At 45.1% G+C, this 6990-nt stretch overlaps 1 long non-coding RNA gene across 2 annotated transcripts; it reads left to right on the top strand.

Annotated features, from left to right (window-relative positions):
* Positions 1 to 2319: 2319 nt before the first annotated feature.
* Gm39253 lies at positions 2320 to 5736 on the top strand. Of its 2 annotated transcripts, none has more exons than XR_879202.2 (3): positions 2320 to 2487; positions 2957 to 3076; positions 5071 to 5736. It is a non-coding gene; the product is annotated as a predicted gene, 39253 (long non-coding RNA). The 2 variants fall into 2 exon arrangements; XR_879203.2 differs by having other exon boundaries at positions 2320 to 2544.
* Positions 5737 to 6990: the final 1254 nt, after the last annotated feature.

Genomic DNA, 6990 nt, shown 5'->3' with positions numbered 1-6990 from the left:
ACTCATTTAATTGGAACTGACTTACAGGTTTATAGGTTCAGTCCATTATCATCAAGGCAGGGACACGGCAGCGTCCAGGCAGGCATGGTGCAGGAGGAGCTGAGAGTTCTACATCTTCATCTGAAGGCTGCTAGTGGAAGACTGACTTCCAGGCAGCTAGGGTAAGGGTCTTAAGCCTACGCCCATAGTTACACGACTACTCCAACAAGACCACAACTCCCAAAAGGGCCACTCCAAGCATATACAAACCATCAGAACAAGTAAAGTCAGAAAAGCACTTGGCTAGAAAAATAAAGTCAGGAGTTCAGGCATGCAAAGTAATCTATGTTCTTTTTTCCACTGAGTACCACACCTGCTGGCTGTTACTACCAAGCAGAAACCAGTTACCACCACCATTGTCATCTACAATGGTCTTCTGGACCATGGATCCAAGTAATACTAAAGAGCTCACGTTTAAACCTCACTATATATAACTCAATGTAAAAATCTGTGTTTTAGGGCTCTGTGAAATGGAATTTAAAGCAGAAAAGGTGAAGGAGCAGGCTTTATTATGGTGTGTGATCTTCCCTACAATCTGTAGGTTTTAATCCTGATTACTACTTTGATGGCGTGGAGAGGGTGCTAAGACCGTCCTGGGAGACCTCTGAAGTTCTCAAGCATTTACCATGAAGGTCTGGCATACTACAAAAAAAAATGGAAAATGACAACATACTTTTCCTTTTCAGTTTTACTTCTCTGTGTATGGGTGCTCTGTCTGCATGTGTGTCTGTGCACCACATGAGTGCAGTGCCCACCAAGACAGAAGAGGGCATCAGATCTCTTAGAACTGAAGTCACAGACAGTGGTGAGCTGCTGTGTAGAAACTGGGCATCAAACCCACGTCCTCTGGAAGGGCACTTAACCAGTACTCTTAACCACTGAGCTATCCTGTCTTTCTACTCTCAACCAACCAGCAAGGGAATTTGTGTTATGTGAGCCTTCTGACCATTATGCCCTGAAAAAAAAAAGAAAGAAAGAATAAAAAAGCACATCTTCCTAAATTTTTGCTAAATTCAATCATGTTGGTAAATGCCAAATTATTTCCATAACACACGTTGTCTTGTGCTAATTTTGCACACATTTAAGTCATTAAATAGAAATATTAGAAACTAGAAAAGTCACTAGAAATATTTTATTTTGTCAAAATCACATTAAAAAAAATAGCATCACTCATTTTTCCCCTCCCCGACCACAGGTTCCTTCCCCCAAGTCACAGCAACTATGACATTCCGGGTGGTTTTGCTCCAAGAAGACAATTTACAGACTCACATAATCAGAAGTTGATGGGAAGGGTAGAGAACAAGGCTGGGGTTCCTTGATTCCATTTCTCCAGAGTTCTCTTGGTTGACTTCTCCATGTGTTGGCTCCTTACCAACATTGATTTTCTTCGCGGTATCCTCTGCAACCTGTGTACCAAGCCATTTAGAAAAATGCCCCTGGACAAGAAGTTCAAAAATGAATTCTGAGAGTCACTAGGATTAGACTGCCATGGGACATATTTTTATTTCTTTATCAAATTCTCTGTCCAAAGGATAAAATAGATAGCGAATTCAGCTTCCCAAAAAGAGATAAAATATGTGATACCTTTGGGGCAGGGGAGGTGTCCTTGAACTGATACTCAGAGATACACACATTATGAGTATAATTGAAGAGACAATGAAACCACCAAGCTGGAACACTCCATGGGTGGAAAGAAGAAAGGTTTGTTGTAAATATAGAAGAGAGGATAGCCGGAGACATCTTGGGGAATCCAAAACTGCCATGGCTGCCTCTCCAGGTCAGAGAGCAAAGCAAGCTGGTGATAGCCAGGGTCATCTCTCTGGAGCAGAGAGAAGAGCAGTGGCTTGGGTGGGGACAGGAGTTAGGGATAGAAAGGAGAAGGTAGCTGAATAGCCTGGAAGCTAGTCATAGTGAAGAAGGAGTTGGGAAGGTGAAAATAACCAGTGGGCTAGAGAGCTGGACTTTGGTTGGGGCAACAGGTACATGTTAATGGGAAAGAAAAAGCCTGGTGGTTATTGTGGGCTTTGGTATGTAAGCACAGATAAATGGCAGTAAAGGACCCATTGTCCCAAGGTAGGAAGAAATAAGGGAAGTGACTCTTCCTGACAGACAGAAACCAGTTTCACACTCACGTGGTGTTTTGCTGAGGCAAGACTGGTGACAGGACACGTGATATTTGAAGAGAGTGTAAGTGTGACTCAACAGACAGTGACAAGGGCACTTGTATAGCCAGCTCAGCATCTTCACTGGTCTCTTGTATTCACTGACCTTCACTTCATTGAGAGGCACTGCAGAGAACTCCTGGCCTTGCAGCTGGTCCTGGTCACTCCTACTGACTCATGGGAATGACTTGTGCGGATGACTCATCCCGGAAGTAGAGGCCGGAAGTCTCTGCTGGATCGTGCTGCCCTTGCTGACTCCTGTTTGGTGACACCTTTGAACTGGACGGTTGGTATCCTGACAAACGGAGACTGGAATCAACCCCAAAGAACTACTTCTAAACAGGTCCACATCCCCTTGTCCTATTTACCCTCTTTTCTCCCCTACCTTTGAATGGTGGGCTAGAAAAGGGGTCAAAGCATTTGAGAACCCTTGTTAAAAGGTAGGTTTTGAAAAATATAAGCGAGCATTCTTTTCTACTGAGGCTAGACAAGATAGCCTAGTTAGGGGAAAGGGATCCAAAGACAGACAGTGTAGTCAGAGACAGCCCCTGCTCCCACTTTAGTCGTCCCACTTAAGACCCAGCTGCACAACTGTTACATCTGTGCAGAGGGCTTAAGTCCATCCCAGTCATGGTCTCTGGTTGGCAGTTCAGTTTCATGAGCTCCATGGGCCCAGGTTAGTTGATTCTGTAGGTTTTCTTGTGTGGTCTTTAACCTGTCTGGCTCCTTCAATCCTTCCTCCACCTCTTCCACAGGAATCCCTACGCTCCACTCGATGTTTGGCTGTGGGTCTCTGCATCAGCTTCAAACAGGTGCTGAGTGGAACAGGTGCTAGGCTCCTGTCTGCAAGTAAGCAGAATAGCATCTGCTAACAGGTAGGCGTCCTCTCATGGCAGGGACATGTAGGCTTTTATCTATCCTCCAATTATCCTTCCATAGTCCAGCCTGAGCTGAGCCGAGACCATCATTTTGGACAATGTCAGTGCCACTCTTGTTTTGGTGGATTTGGCTTTTGAGACCGAATAATGAGATACGGGAGAGGAAAAAGGACATTATAAAAGACGGAGCATCCAAGGCGATGGTTCCGTAAGTAAAGGCACCCTCCATGCGAGCCCGACAACCTGAGTTTGATGCCTGGAACACATTCCTGTAAAGGTGGAAGGAGAGAACAGGCTCCACACTGTTGTCCTCCGAGCTTCCCACATGTGCTGTGGCATGTGTGTACCTTCACTTGCACACACATCATACATACAGTAATAATAACAACAATAGTGACAAAGTGAATGAAATGTTTTAATAGAGGTAGGATCCAGAGAGAAGGCCTGAATTCTTGTAGAAAAGAGGGGTGTCCATATAGACATACACATAATCACACTCAGTGGCTCTTGAAGAAGCTGTCTTAGTTAGGGTTTTACTGCTGTGAACAGACACCATGACCAAGGCAAGTCTTACAAGGACCACATTTAATTGGGGCTGGCTTACAGGTTCAGATGTTCTGTCCATTATCATCAAGGTGGCAACATGGCAGCATCCAGGCAGGCATGGTGCAGGGGAAGCTGAGAGTTCTCCATCTTCATCTAAAGGCTGCTAGCAGAATACTGACTTCTAGGCAGCTAGAATGAGGGTCTTAAAGCCCAAGGCCACAGTGACACACCTACTCCAACAGGGAGACACCCTCTAATAGTGACACTTCCTAGGCTAAGCATATACAAACCATCACAAAAGCAATAACAGTTACTGCTTGTACTAACTCTGAGCCCTGGAGTCCAGCAAGATCTTCCCACAGTTCAATGCGGTGATCTGTGTGCAGAATGGATGATGAGAAAGGGCAATTGCCTGTATTGAGCGGTTCCTTCCTGTCTGGAAACTTGACATACATTTAAAAGAGAAAAAAAAAACTTTTAAAACTCCATGTGATTTTTAAACTCCTTTCAAACTATTGCTGATTGAGAAGCAAACTTCTGAGCACTAGCCTAAGATCACATGATTTGTTGAGGACAAAGCTAAGATTTAAACGTAGGCCATTTGGTACCTGGAGGATAGTGGATTAAAAGGTAAACAGAATCTAATGGCTCTTGGCTGCTTTGTAAAAACAGAATCAGTGCTAGACATGTACAGATTTTATCTTGTGCTGGGGCTGAGGAGAAGGCTTTGGTCAGTAAAGAGTTTGCTGCATAAGTATGAAAACTTGAGGTCAGATGCCCAGAATACACACACACACACACACACACACACACACACACACACACACACACACCTGGCATGATGGCCCAAGCCTGTACTCTTGGCAGTTGTGAGTTAGAGACAGGAGAATACCCAGGGCTCCCTGCAAAGCTGGTCTTGTACAAATGCTGAGCCCCAGATTGAAGGAACAGAAATAGAGAACATTGAAGAAAACATCCAGTACCAACCTAGCATCTCCACAGTACTGTGAATTGTAAGCAGCCTAGATATTATTAAAGAAGATATTCTTAGATAGTGTTGACACCTGCAGTTGCGGGAGATCAGCCCTGATTGAGAACTACTCCTCCGTGGATACTGAGGGTCAGAGCAAGCCTCCACGGATGCTATCCCAGTAGTTCTTTCTCCCTCTTAATGGCTAATGTTGCTACTCCAAACATCACCATGCAGCCCACCTTGTAATGGAAGACTAGAAAGATGGTCTGATAAACTTGCTGACCTAGCACATAAGCCGGAACCTGGAAGGCCCAGTCACTACCCAAGCTCCATTTATTACCTCGTTCTGCTCCCAAAAGCATACAGCCACATGTCAGTTTTTCCATTTGATACTGAGCCACTTGGGAGGGGATGGGGAACAAAGAACGAATTAGTGAGAAAATTGGCTGTTGGAATTTTTCTCTCCTCCTAGGCCAAGATGAGAGAGGTTCAGAATTGGTACCTAGGGCATCAACCCCAGGAGACTCTCACCAGATGTAAATGGATGAGCGACAGGATGAAAACACTGTTCCTGTCTCACCTGTAGATCTGAGAGAGATGAAGGAGGGCTCCCTCAGAAAAGAACTTGAAATAGGCATTCTCAGACAAACATCCTTGAGTTTGCTTCTTATGCCCCTCTCTCTATTTTGTACCCCTCCTTCCTATCTGTGCCATTCCCTCACATCTGTGCCACTCCCTCCCACCTGGCTCCTCCCTCCTACCTATGCCCCTCCCTCCCACTTGGGCCTCTCCCTCCAGTCTGGGTTCCTCCCTCCCATCTGGGACCCTCTCTCCCTCCTTTTAGTTTTATGAGTCCTGCCCCTGACTTCACTGGCTTTCCCTCCGGTTTCCTTTCTGAAAATCATACTCCATCAGCATCATTCACTGAAAAAACGACATGTCTGTAGCTGGAAGCGCTGGATGGTGGATCTCAGCCCTGGAGGCTCAGCCTCTGCCCTGAGGAGCCCCCTGGAAGTCATGCTACACAGGGGAACACCCCACCTCCAATGTGCACTGATTCTCGCTGGCAAGTACATAAAGCTGTCTCCAACACGTTGTTCTAATTTTTGCGTTCTCTAAAGAGAATTGTACCCAAAAAAGCGACCTTTAAAAAAAATTTTTTTTGAATGAGAAAGAAGTATACAGCAATTGCAGAAAACCAATCCACTCTCCTAGACCTTAATAAAGACATAAAATAAAACTGAACGTCTCAACCCCTGTGTGAGAAGGAAAAGCTAAACCTGCCACAAAGGGGCTGTTAAAATGGGCTCATTATTTTGCCTAGGACAAGCTTTAGTGTCTAAGCATCTCAGTATTTCAGCTTTTTCCCCACTAGATTATTTCAAGCATCATTTATAGAGAACTTATTAAATGCAAAGACACCTCAGCATGCGAGTGGACCAGCTCATCACAGCCACGTTCAGCTCCATGGTGGGCGGCACCCCCGACTCACTGAGGACTATTCCAAAACAGACATGGAGGGCAGAAAACACTCCACAAAACGCCAGCCATGCCTCCATCATCACAATTATCACTCTCGAGTTTGCTCTTGGTCTTCGCTTCCCAGACTTTGTACTTTAGCAGTGTTCGACACCAGAGGTTATAAAATACTAACGTGTGAGTACTAAATATTAGGATCATTTCAAGTACAAGGTATTTCTGAGAATTTTAGATCACTCCATAAACACAGGATAAACATTTATACACCAGATCCATGCTTTCTGTAGACAAAAAAAAAAAAAACCATGAAATTTATCCATAAATATGACCTAATTTAAGTTAGTAGGACTTGTGTGTGGCTTGTGTTCTTTTTTGCTACATCCTGAACTATTCTTTTGTTCATTCAATCGCCCGTATTCTCTATGGTTCATTTCAATTTTGTTATGGTTGGAATATGAAATGTCCTCCATAGGCTCAAGTCTTTGACCCCTTCCCCTGCTGATGCTGTCTGAGGGCGTGGAGGGTCCCTGGAGGAAGTGCGTCACTGGGGGGCGGGCCTTGATCTTTGACAGCCCAACCCTACTTCCCGTCCTGTGAAACTAAGATAGAAGCAAGCAGCTACCACTGGATGCTGCTACCATAGAGCCCACTGCCCTTCTTTCTCCACCATGATGGATTGTGCCTTCAAAGCACGAGTCCAAATAAACCCTCCCTCCCTCAGGTTACTTCTTGGCTGGCAGGTACTGGGCTCAGCAATGAGAAAAGCAACAAAGACGAAGTTCTGGTAAACATGGTTTTCAGCCTACCACCAAAATTACACCCAATTTTGCTTGCAGTATTACAGGCACCCTCTCTTTGCCTCCACCCCCGTCCCTGCACCCAACAGCCGACCTGGATCCTTGCTTTGCATTGT

This window comes from Mus musculus, chromosome 8 (assembly GCF_000001635.26).
Source record: "Mus musculus strain C57BL/6J chromosome 8, GRCm38.p6 C57BL/6J".
NCBI classification, from domain to species: Eukaryota; Metazoa; Chordata; class Mammalia; order Rodentia; family Muridae; genus Mus; species Mus musculus.
The sequence above is the reverse complement of the archived record's forward strand: the minus strand, read 5'-3'. Positions and strand labels throughout refer to the sequence as shown.